Source organism: Vidua chalybeata, chromosome Z, assembly GCF_026979565.1.
Source record: "Vidua chalybeata isolate OUT-0048 chromosome Z, bVidCha1 merged haplotype, whole genome shotgun sequence".
Lineage (NCBI taxonomy): Eukaryota > Metazoa > Chordata > Aves > Passeriformes > Viduidae > Vidua > Vidua chalybeata.
Window position 1 is genome coordinate 32,920,632 of NC_071570.1, and position 11,736 is coordinate 32,932,367.

Here is an 11,736-nt window from a genome sequence, read left to right on the forward strand (position 1 = left end):
TGTGTATTTTGTAAATGTAGAATAGTCATGCAAAACTTCAGTATTTTTTCAGATGCCATGCATTCATACATTTTAACAACCTGTGACATTTGAAAGGTTCTACCAGAGCCATTTTAGAGATCAAAATTCCAAGTTCTGAAAGGAAATAAGCATCCCTTAGAGCAATCTTCATATTGCAAATAATGTAAAGAAGCATCTTGAGTTTAGACAAACTGAACTGATTTCAAAAATAAAAAATTGTTAAAAATTATGCACTACCTTAGTCTACAGTATGTAAAATAAGGACAGTTTTAAAGACTACTGAAATCTGTGTGACCTGTACAAGCACTCATCAGCTGGGTGACGAGTGTAAAATGGAGAGAAAACATGCTTTTAACAACACCCAAGAATGAGGTTTTCTACATATGATACTTTCTTCACTGCAAAGAGGTGGTCGAGTGCATTGATATTGTATCCTTTGCTCATGTGAATCACTCAATACTACTTACTTAGAAGAACTTAGTTCAAAATAGCTATGTAGCATCATATTACTCTAAAAGAAAATGGAATGTTATTGACAGTAGAGCATAAGTTTACTTTTGGTTACACTTATTTTTATAATTTAAAGTTCTGTAATTTTTTAAGTCCATGGAAATACACTTGTAATTAGAAGAAGAAGGAAAAAAGAATTTAAAACACTTAGTGGAACAATTTTATTTATTATTAGTTTAGTCATACAGAGGTAGTCAAATAAGTAAACTGTTAGACTAAAGTCAGTGATGACTGCCATGTCTGAAAACAAAAGCTATTGGTCATTTTGCAGACTGGATTGGGTTAGAATAATTAGATCAGTAAGAATAATTTCTAGTTCAGCTCTTGGATAGATTGTGGTAGTAATTAAAAAAGACTACAGAATGATTTCTAAATGCCAATACTCTTACATTTCTTCAGGGTTACATATCCTCAGCTCATGACTGTCTGAGACTAAGGAGTGATCATGAGAAAAGCTCATGTTTCTAAATGGGAGACCAAGAAACTTCCAGGACAGGACAGTATTGCAGCAGTAGCACTGTATGAAATTAGTACTGCTGTCATACATAACCTGTGGTATTCTGCTTGGATGAGGGAGCCTCATAGTTGCTTCCATCACAATAATATAGTACTTTTATGAAATTTGAAATGGCTTAATCAAAAAGTGATTTATAGCCTAAATTAAGTAGTTTATTCTCTATAAAACCACATATAGCCTTTTGGCGTAATGGGGAAAATTTCAAGCTTGATGCATATAGTCTCAACTTATTTGACATTGCACAAATTGGGGGAATAATTATCTTCATGCCTAGAAAAAACAAAGGGATCAAAGAAAGGTTTGCCCCTTTCCTTCCCTCCAAGATATCTTACGAAAAAAAATATATATATTTTTAGGCAGTTTGATACACAAGAAAGCCTTATGTCCAGGAAAAGTACTTTACAGTTTATAAAAGATCAGACTGTTTTACTGCTATGCAGGATGGGGTGCCTTGTCTGAACTCTTGTTAGAACTTTGGCTCTGCTTCTTTATAATATACCAGATGATTAACGGGGGCAGAGGGACAGATTAGGGAATATCTGCCTTCACTGTGGAGTTTGGAATAAAATTTGCATTGGAATTAACAGGAAGACATATTCCTATGGCACTTATATTAAAGGCAAAGGAAGATTAGTTTTCCTCTTGAAAATATAAAGTAACGCATGAATATAGACGTGGGAGGAGGCAGTGGTGTCTAACATAAATAGAAGGTTTTTTATAGTAAAGTGATCTTTCAGGGTTAAACATACTTTCCTGGACTCAAAAAGAGAATAGAAAGGTCAAGATTTTTCTTTTTTGGCCAAGATGTATTTTCCAAAGTACAGCTTATAAAAAGTTTTTTCACTGCCTTACGGTGATGAAATAAACTAAATATGCTGGCACTCATGGTGATATGATGGTGGTATCTGTGCTGGAATGCCTCTTCATATCCCACTGTCTGGGGAATGATGGATAGGTTACTCAACTGGCCATGAAATTTGTCATGTTGCAGATATTTATGATGTGCTTACTACATAAGCATATAGAATTTAACATGACCTTGATAACTCTTTACAGTTGACTAGGAATCTGTTATGGGGCATCAGGTCCTGAGGGATTAAAGAACTTGTTATAGATGTATTTCTTTCATGAGATTTGAGGCCTTTCTGGTTAGCTGGAATTTCAGTGCAAGAGGCTATTTTATCCTTCTGGAAAATCACTACCCTTATCAGGTTGAACCTGCTCTGCTGAAAGCAGTGCTGAGGACTTTAGATGCACCCATGCACAGCACACTCCATAGGTGTGAGCCAAGGGACAGAATCACTTTCAAAGGAACAGAGGCACTTTCCTGGATTTTAAGTTACCTGATGTACATGCATGGCTAAGTATCATTCATCTTTCAGCAGAAGTAAAACCCTCTCATTTGCATTTCAAAATGTACAATGAAAAAATATCTGGAATATATAGTTGAGTATATCTATTACAGAGCTGCACTTCAGATTCTATTCCTGCAGTCTTGTGGATGTGAACACTGGAAAATTTAATTCAAAATGGTACACGACTATACATCCATGTGTTACTCTAGAGGCAAAGCTGTGGCCAGGGCACAATGCACACTTAGTAGGATGCTGTGACCTGATCACAGAGAAAATGGAGCAGCCTTACAAACCAGAGGCTGGCATTGAGCTGTAGGATTGTGTGCCTGGGCTGTGTTCTGCCGTTCATCTTATTCTGTCCTTAGACAAGCCGTTACCTCAGGGCCTTCAATGCCCTCAGCCACTCAGAATATTGTCAATACTTAAGGGAAAAAGAGAAGGGGGGATTGCAGCACAGATAAAAGTCACTTTGAGGCAATAAAATGGCATGACAGAAAAGCAAAAATACACAATTGGATATAGAAAGCAGGCAGACAAAAGGTCTGAGCCTTATCTTATGAGTGTACACATATTATTTCTACATGGTTTGAACCCTTGTGCTATAATTACAAGCATATGTTTACAAAATTCAGGGTGTTTTTTGCCCACATTTTGGGGAGATACTTCAATGGATGAGAGTTTTTTTTCTATATCCTGTGCACAAAAATAATCAAATCACAAGTTTAAAGCTGTTAGTAAGAAGTTAATAGGAAACACTGTTTTCTATTGAAAATGTCAATAAACAATCAAATTTTATTTCCAGATCATGTCTAATGACTGCTTTAGTAGATGCAGATTTTTAACAATCAGAAAATATGCACTCGTCTCTCATACACACCAAGTGTTTATATTTTTTTTTGATCAGTGTAAGTATTTTTATACAACTAAGTACCTGTACACTATAAGCCTTTCTTCTTGTTTCCTTTCAGTTTCTGTAAGCCTTGTTGATACAACCAATAATGAAATATGGTAAGAACATGTAGATATAGAAAAGAGAAAAAATTGTGTTGAAATGTAAATTCAAAACTTTTCATTAACCAAAAATAACCAAATATTTTTGTAACCAAGGTTGATCATTTATACTGAAGGCTATAGGCTCCTACTGTTGAAATTCAATCTAGCAAGAATGTTTTTTATGATTCATCCTGAGAAGGTATCACAATTTCCCAAAGCTCAGAGGAGAAGGGCATCTCTATGCAAGAAACAGACCTTTACTAAATATTTATGAAAGAAAGAATGTATACAATGTAGATGCTTCCTGTACTTGAATAAGAAATAATATTGGGGTCTAAAATCTTAAAAAATATAAGAAAATTATCCTGGAATTCTATTCCTCTAAAGACAAAGGAGCAAAGATGTGAACAGATCAAGGCTCTTCTTTGCTTATGGAATGGTTATACATAGGTGATACTTTGGCTATCATGTATGTTGCATATTTCTGAGAGAATTTATAGCTTTGTTTTCGGATATGCAGAGGGATGAAATGTAAATATAACCTTTACTAGATAAAGTTGGAGTAAAGAAAGGAGACAGAAACTGACATTATTTCCCCTTCTATTTTAAAAATAGATAAAGAAGTGTCCTAAGACCAGTAAATATGGTCAAATTATACACAATACTATTCAGCATAGCTTTGTAACCATTGAATATCACATCCCATGCTAGCTAATACTTAGAATTAAGAAAGATTATGTTGGAAATAGGCCATCCATTATGACTGGAAGTATCAAATTAAGTATTATTAAAGCTGTATAGAAATCACTCAAGAAAAATCCAAACAATTTTCAGAAGACACTAGTTTGATTTTTCTTTGCAACAGCTCAAACAGAGAAGCTATTTGAGCATGCTGTTGCTGAATGAAATGCATTTTCTGTGGTTAAGATCCTAGTAACTGAGGTTGTCACCACAGGACATCATGAAGAACCTGTGGCACATCCCAGTTTCTGAAGAAGCAATCTCTACACCAGTGTTGTATCTCAGAAGCTACTCCTCTGAAATATGAAAGAAAACCCAAACACAAATCCATTAGCAAGTAAATTTGTTTTTCTGATAAGTGGTTTACATACACTTGGAGATTTTTGGGGCCTTCCAAACAGAATAAGGTTGAAAAGCATTGTTTCAGTAAATTTCCCACTACATAATTTACATTTTTCTGACTTTAACCATCTCAAATTTTCACAGCATCTCCTGTTGCCTTTCACAATGACAGCGCTGTGTTGCAGGGAGATACTTTTAAGGATGAGAGTTTCTTGTGTATCTTGCACACAAAATGAACTTAATCACAATTGAAACAATATTGATTCTGCCCTATTTCAAAGGCAGGCAGAGATCAGCGCCTCACACAAAGCTCATAAAAGATACAGAAATTGAATGCTAATAACACAGACTATCATACAAACTTCTGCAGTTGACAGAGATGAACATACAAGCTTAGCCACAAGTGCTCAATTTTAAAGCAGTTCTTTAGAGCCATCTGGGCTCATCCAGAGCACCCCAAAAATTACTTTTATGGAAATTAAACTGCACCAAAGAAATTATGATTTATTTTGGTTTTTTTTTTCCTTATGATGAAAAGTTAAAGAGAATTAATATGTCTTTTTGATCTGATTTTGTGAGTTATTCAACTATGATTCTATTCAAGTCATCGAGGCTGGTTACAGACACTAAAAAATGCCTTATTCTCTGAGCAAGATGAGACATCTCATGAGATCTGGCTCTCAGACTCCCCAGACTTTTATACATACTTCTGTTAACCTTTTTTAGTCTCAACATAAAGACATTGACAAATACTTGGTTTTTTAAGACAAGTGTATTTTCTATCTGATCTATCTAATGACCATAACCGTGCAATGTTGTCTCAAATACCTTATTATTATAAGCATTCTTCTTTCAACATATACAAAAAGAAAGAAATAGTGTACTACACAGCCTTCTTTTTATGGATGATGGTAGTGGCTCTTGGACTCCAAGTGAGGTACATGGCATTAACTGGTGACTAATTATACAAAGTAAAAAGCACACACTGATTCTCTCCATGGAAATTTGGACTGTGTTGATTTTTTGGCTTGTGGACTGAGACTATTTTTGGTAGCTTTATTGAAAAGAATGCAGGAAATCAGTTTCATTTTAGTAACAGTATCTGTTAATGAAATATGGGGGATTTCACTTTGGTTAGCTATCTTGTATGTGAATACTAAATGGGAAAGCTCTTCAGGAGGTGCCCAGTTTACACCATGCTTAGCTAGCAGAGCTAGCTTTCCACAGGCAGGCTGACTGTCTGTCTCCATGTAATTAGGGCCTTTCTCCTTCAAAAACTGCCAGGCTCTATTTGCATCTTCTGTTTTCCTTGTGACCTTGAACAAGAATATCTTCTTGGCCTCAGAGGTGGGGACACAGGAATATCTGTTTATATAAAACACAGAGTGATAGCCCCACAGGCTCTGCTTTCTCTCCATTTGTCCTCAGTAAACCTACAGGTCTATGACAACCCTGCTTACTGTTAGACAATTTGCAAGTGGGCATCTCTTTGCTCCTCCATTTTACCTGGTCTTTTATGGCAGATTTTTTTTGTAAGAGAACTTGCTATCCTCTGTGCTTGCACATTGGAAATCTGTCTGCAAGGATAGGCATAAATCCAAATGGTAATATGGAGAATATTCACAGCTGTAGTCATAGTAACATTACCTTGGGTCTTCATTTCACTATTAGACAGATGACTTCTCTTTATGTCACATGTTGTTTTGTCATTTCTTCTAGTCAATTTAGTCTGCTTATATCCCTTCATACTGTTGGAAAGTCTGCCCTGTAATTTACAGTGAGCTGTGTTTAGCTTTGCCTGAGTGTTAGTCCTTACAGCATTAAAATAGTTTGCTTGTGGTTATGTTTCCTTCTGGGAGAGCTTCTACTAAACTATTAATTGAAATTAAAGACTAGGACGTATCTTGCACATCAGTGGGTTTATTTCACGATATGGTTACAGTTGCTAATACTGATATATTTAAACTATTGCCAAACAAAGAATGAAATGCTGTATGAGAAAGAAAATGTTGATTACTTACTGTAAGAAGAAACAATGCAACAAAGTGCCAGTCGTGTATCTAGCCAGATTAAATAAATAAATAAGCCTAATTTTAAATTCCATTTGCATCCCAAATACTTATTCCCATGAAGGCATCCTGGGAAACAGGTGTCCTCTATATATATAAAAGGAAGAAAAACACCACCATTTTCATTAAAAAAAAAAAATAAGATAAAATAATGTTTTGGTGAATACCTTGAGGTTTTCATATAGCAATTTATAGTATTTGCTTTTATAGTAGTATACTCTAAAATGAAATATGTTTTGCTTACTGTGCTGTGGTATGGACATAGCACTATTTTCCCACAAGTCAGTAGCTAGGACTCATAGAAAGCAATATTATAGTGACAGCATTTTCTCTGTGAAGCTCTGTGGAAGACTTCTAGAAGATGACCTGCTGGTCATTTGTGAGTAGCCAGAAAGATGAATAGGGAGGAAAAAAAGGGGGGCAGGGGGAAGTTCTATTTAACTCTTCCCTATTCACAGACCAGCTGTGGTGCTTAAGTGCACCAGGAAATCTGTGTAAGTACTACACAAGGTTGTGATCAAGTGCACCCAAGCTAACAGGAAGCTAAATTTGCAAGGAGCTCTTGAGAATTTCAGGAAGTACTTTCAGTGTATGGGTAGTTTTAGTGCACTTACCAGTCCAGAGTTGGCCCAAGCTCTTCCCAAGGAGTAACAACTTACCCAAAACAAAACCTATGAAGGTCAGCTTGCTGCATACTTGTCTGCAGGGGAAAGAGCTGAGGAGCATTGTTTCTAGAATATGTTTGCTTGGAAGCAATATCTTCCATCTGAAATCCTGATCTGAAGGCATCTCAATCAGCCACTTTCTTTCACTTTGTCTTTCCCTGTTTTTCAAATTTCACTCCACTGCCAAGATGTAATATCCAACTGTAGGCTGCTTACATGGGAGATTTTACTTCTCCTCTCACTGGCTGATTCAGATGGTTTACCTGACCTCCCATTTTCCACATGCTTGTGTGGCACACTTACCACGGCTGATGATTCCCTCTGAACTCATAATTTTGAATAGCCAAACACTCTTTTGAGTGGAACCCTAATGCCTGTGCTTGCCACCTTATTCTATGGCTATAACGATCTGGATCTCAATCAAGGTCAGCTGTGAAGCAATGTGACTTTTTAGCAGGGTGCTGGTGGGATGGCACAGAGAGGGTGGGGTGTCCAGGTGTCCAGAGAGTTTTAGTTTTCTGTGTCAGTGTGAAGGTGCTGTGAGGTGGTTGCGAATAGAAAGCAGCAGCGGTAGCCTGTGGTCAGTTGCCCACCTGCTGCAGAGTGACAATAGTATTTCCCCGCCTTGGAGAGATTCATGTCCTTTGTTAGGCACTTCAGGGAAAGTATTCATCTTCTCTTAATTTTTGCATAGCTCTCACAAACTTGTACAGATTTTTATCTAAATAATAACAAAATACCTTTTCTCAGCAGCTGATCTTAAAGCTGCTGATCATTTTTAGCCCTGTTTCAGTGATGGTGACACTAAAGGCTGGGGAACTAAATGGTATGAGGTGACCCAGCCAGCTTCTGGGCAAGTTAGCTCTGAAGAAAGCTTAGGTTTCTTGAGCTGTATCTCATTACTAAACTCTGTAAAAGGTGAATTAATGCAGCAGGATTTAGCCTATAATAAAACACTTGATTTCACAAGCTGTGCCCTGATCTCAGGCAGTAGGAACACAGGAGAGTCTGGTAATTTTCAGTCTTCAAGCTAAAAGGAAGCTTCACTAAAAGAAAGCTGCTGAAGACTTCTGTCTTTGCATTTGCTACAACGCTAATTCTCCTAATTTGTTAAAAAGGAGGCATTTAGTTGCATGGGAACCATTTGTGTAGCTCTTTGAGGTTTGTTGTGTATCACTCATGGTATTCTATATCAGTAACTCAGGCCTAATTCTTTCCTTGTTACTTTCAAGGAAACTTGGATTGAAGAGTGTTATTAGATGCTGTATTCCTGTATAGATTGGAGGAGGAAATACGACACAGCATAGAACTGGGTTGTAGGAAGGGAAAAGAATGTCAAAGTGTATTAGTTACTGCAGATAAAATGTCAGATGAAATCCAGGGGAGGTTTGAGGAGCAGGGCTACCCACTCCAAAGCACAGTCTGAAACCCACCCAGCAACAGAGTGTAACCAATCAGAGAATCACAGAATGGGTAAGACTGGAAAGGGATACAGAAGATCATCTGCTCCAACCTCCTTGCTCAAGCAGGCGTCATCCTAATGACACAGAATGCCATTAAATGGCACAGAAGCATCTCTGCTGAGTGGAGGTGCCTAGTAGGGGCACATTGATCAGCAAATTCCTTGCAAATGGAACTGAAGAAATAGTAGAGATCAGGGAAGCCGTTGCAAGGCATATTCATAGGTGATCTGCTGTTGCATGCATAATGCCATCCACTGAGGTGCACATATGAAAATATAGAGTATGAAAAATGAAATGTGCATTTAGCAATACTGATATGTTTATGAGAAAAACTGGTGTTACCAAATACAGGAAAATATCCTCTGTGCAATATCCACGTGGTGACCCAAAGGCTGGGCTCTCAGCCAAGATCCTAAACAAAAGTAATGTGTTAAGATGCACGTACTGTTGATTGGAGCCAAAAGCTGCAGCTTCTTTGGAAGCTTCTTTGGAGGACTGCATGCCTGTACAAGCTATGTGGCATGAGTGCAGGTATCTCTCACATCAGTAAAATGTGACAAAGTAATGCTGTGTCCTCTCAAATATCTAAACATACTGTAAGAGTTTGATCTTGAAAATGTGCAAGTCTGCAACAGTTATTTGTCCCGTCACTGGATGCCTGGTGCACGTGATTCACCAACACCCAGGTTTCTAAGCTCTGGTAAAGATTTTTACCTGTACCAGTACACCTCACTGAGCATTTTCCAAACTATTTCACTGATGAGATTCACCTGCAATTTAATAGTATTCTGTATTTATATTGAGTATTTCAGGGTTTCATGGAGAAATTAATTAACCAATGAGGGAAGGGAAGGGAAGGGAAGGGAAGGGAAGGGAAGGGAAGGGAAGGGAAGGGAAGGGAAGGGAAGGAAGGGAAGGGAAGGGAAGGGAAGGGAAGGGAAGGGAAGGGAAGGGAAGGGAAGGGAAGGGAAGGGAAGGAAGGGAAGGGAAGGGAAGGGAAGGGAAGGGAAGGGAAGGGAAGGGAAGGGAAGGGAAGGGAAGGGAAGGGAAGGGAAGGGAAGGGAAGGGAAGGGAAGGGAAGGGAAGGGAAAATTCATCTGAAATGATCCACTGGTATAGTAGTGTAAGTAGAGCAGTGAACCTAAGCATTGCTGATGAAGTAAAAAGCTCACTAGGAAGTTTATGGCTTCCTATTTCAGTCTGATAGTTGCCTAAAGCTGCAATGTGAATATTGCTTCCTATCTGTGTGATTCCATTTCTTTACTGACAATTATTCTTAGCTGTTCTTAGGCTTCAGATGTTCTCTTTTCCTGTATTTGGTGGCAAAAGGTGAATTTTGGTGTGCATAATCTCTTTTTACTACCAATCTATATTCAGAGAAAGTAATACAATTTCGGACTTCTTTAAGTGCTTAGAAATTATTGTAGAAATATGAAAAGTAGATTTGTGGTGTGAAAGAGTTGTCTGCCCATAAGTTCATACTTTTATGGTATTTTTAAAAACCTTGAAAACATAGCCACAAAAATGAGTAACATTAAAACTGGATACAAAGTGCTGAGTGTAAAGTTTTTTGTCAGATTGAGTGAAATGAAATTAGACATCAATCCATTTGAGCATCAAAGGTCTAAAGTGTTTTTCAAATATCTGAATTTATTTTTATATTTTTTCTGCATAATAAATAGAGGAAAGAAGCATACTTCCAAACTGTGTGTTAATGTCTGGATCATATGCCTAAAACGATATAATTTCATTGTTTTAAGTAATACCCAGGAAATCTGATAAATATTGGCTTTTTATGCATATTGTCCCCATAATGTATACAGCTCCATTTGGTATTAGAGGGAAAGAACAATAACACAGTCCTCTCCAAGGTATTTCAAATAATTTTACCAATGTTTTGAAATAAATGCAAAGCTTCCTCTGACATATGTGCCTGAGCCTGGGGCTGCAGCAAGGTAAACATGACCTGAGTCAGGGGCAGCTCCTGGCTCCCTGCCTTCCCTTGTCATAGGACAAGGGCACTGCCACCACCCCCATGAGATGCAAGTTCTTGTGGTTGCCGTGGCTGGGCATGCCAGTCTATTGCATTCACACTGCACTGATCCTTGTCCCACTAATACTCTGCTTGCACACTTTGCTGATAGTTTGCACAGTCATCACCTCCTGGACCAGCCAAGCAGTGATGAGGACTCACTGCTGGCTGCAGTGGTGTTCCCTAAGATGCTTAGCTCTTGGCAAGTCAGGCAGCACTTGGGAGGCATTTGGGAGGGGTTATACTGCAGTGGTCTCTCCCTGATAAACAGTTTCTCTTTTACTGGACCTTGTCAGATGCCCCTGAGAAATTGTTTGGACAATTTTTTTTTGTCTTTTTTTTTCTTTAACAACAAGAAGGACTGTATAATGCCTTGTAATGTGAAGGTTTCTCTTCTGTCATCTGTGAACATCAAGTACAATTAGAACCTTGCAGAAGCAGTACAAAAGCTAATCCATTTGGAGTCCTCTTGAGCATTTGACCTCTTTTTATCTTGGGGCAATGAGCTTCACAGATTAATGAAGTGCTTCTAGACTGTTGGTCTTCAGTATCCCTGGGTGTCAGCTTCCCTGAATACAGATCACTAGGACCACCTTGTTCATGGTGCAAAGACCCTTCCTGAGTGAGCGTGGTCCAGCTGTAAAGCAGCACCACAGGGCTTGTAGGCCAAGGTCACTGTGAGTTGTGGAATCAGCCTGACCTGGATAAAAGACTACTATTGTTCAAGAATTTTTATTCAATGGCATTTTGGACCAATTTTGCACTGGAACAAATGAGATGAACAGACCAGAGAAAATCAGAAATCTATACATTCAAGACATTCAAGGTCATATTTAACTTACTTTTATACGAATTCTGACTTGGTTACATAAGGAAATCCCATGTCATACAGTGGCAATCTCAAGTTATACCATTTATACCCCATAAAAGGAAAAAAAATGCAGAAACAAACCACTAACCCCACTGGGAAAAAAAACACCCCTCAAAAATCAAAAATCTCTGACCCTAATCACTCCTTGAATATCTGA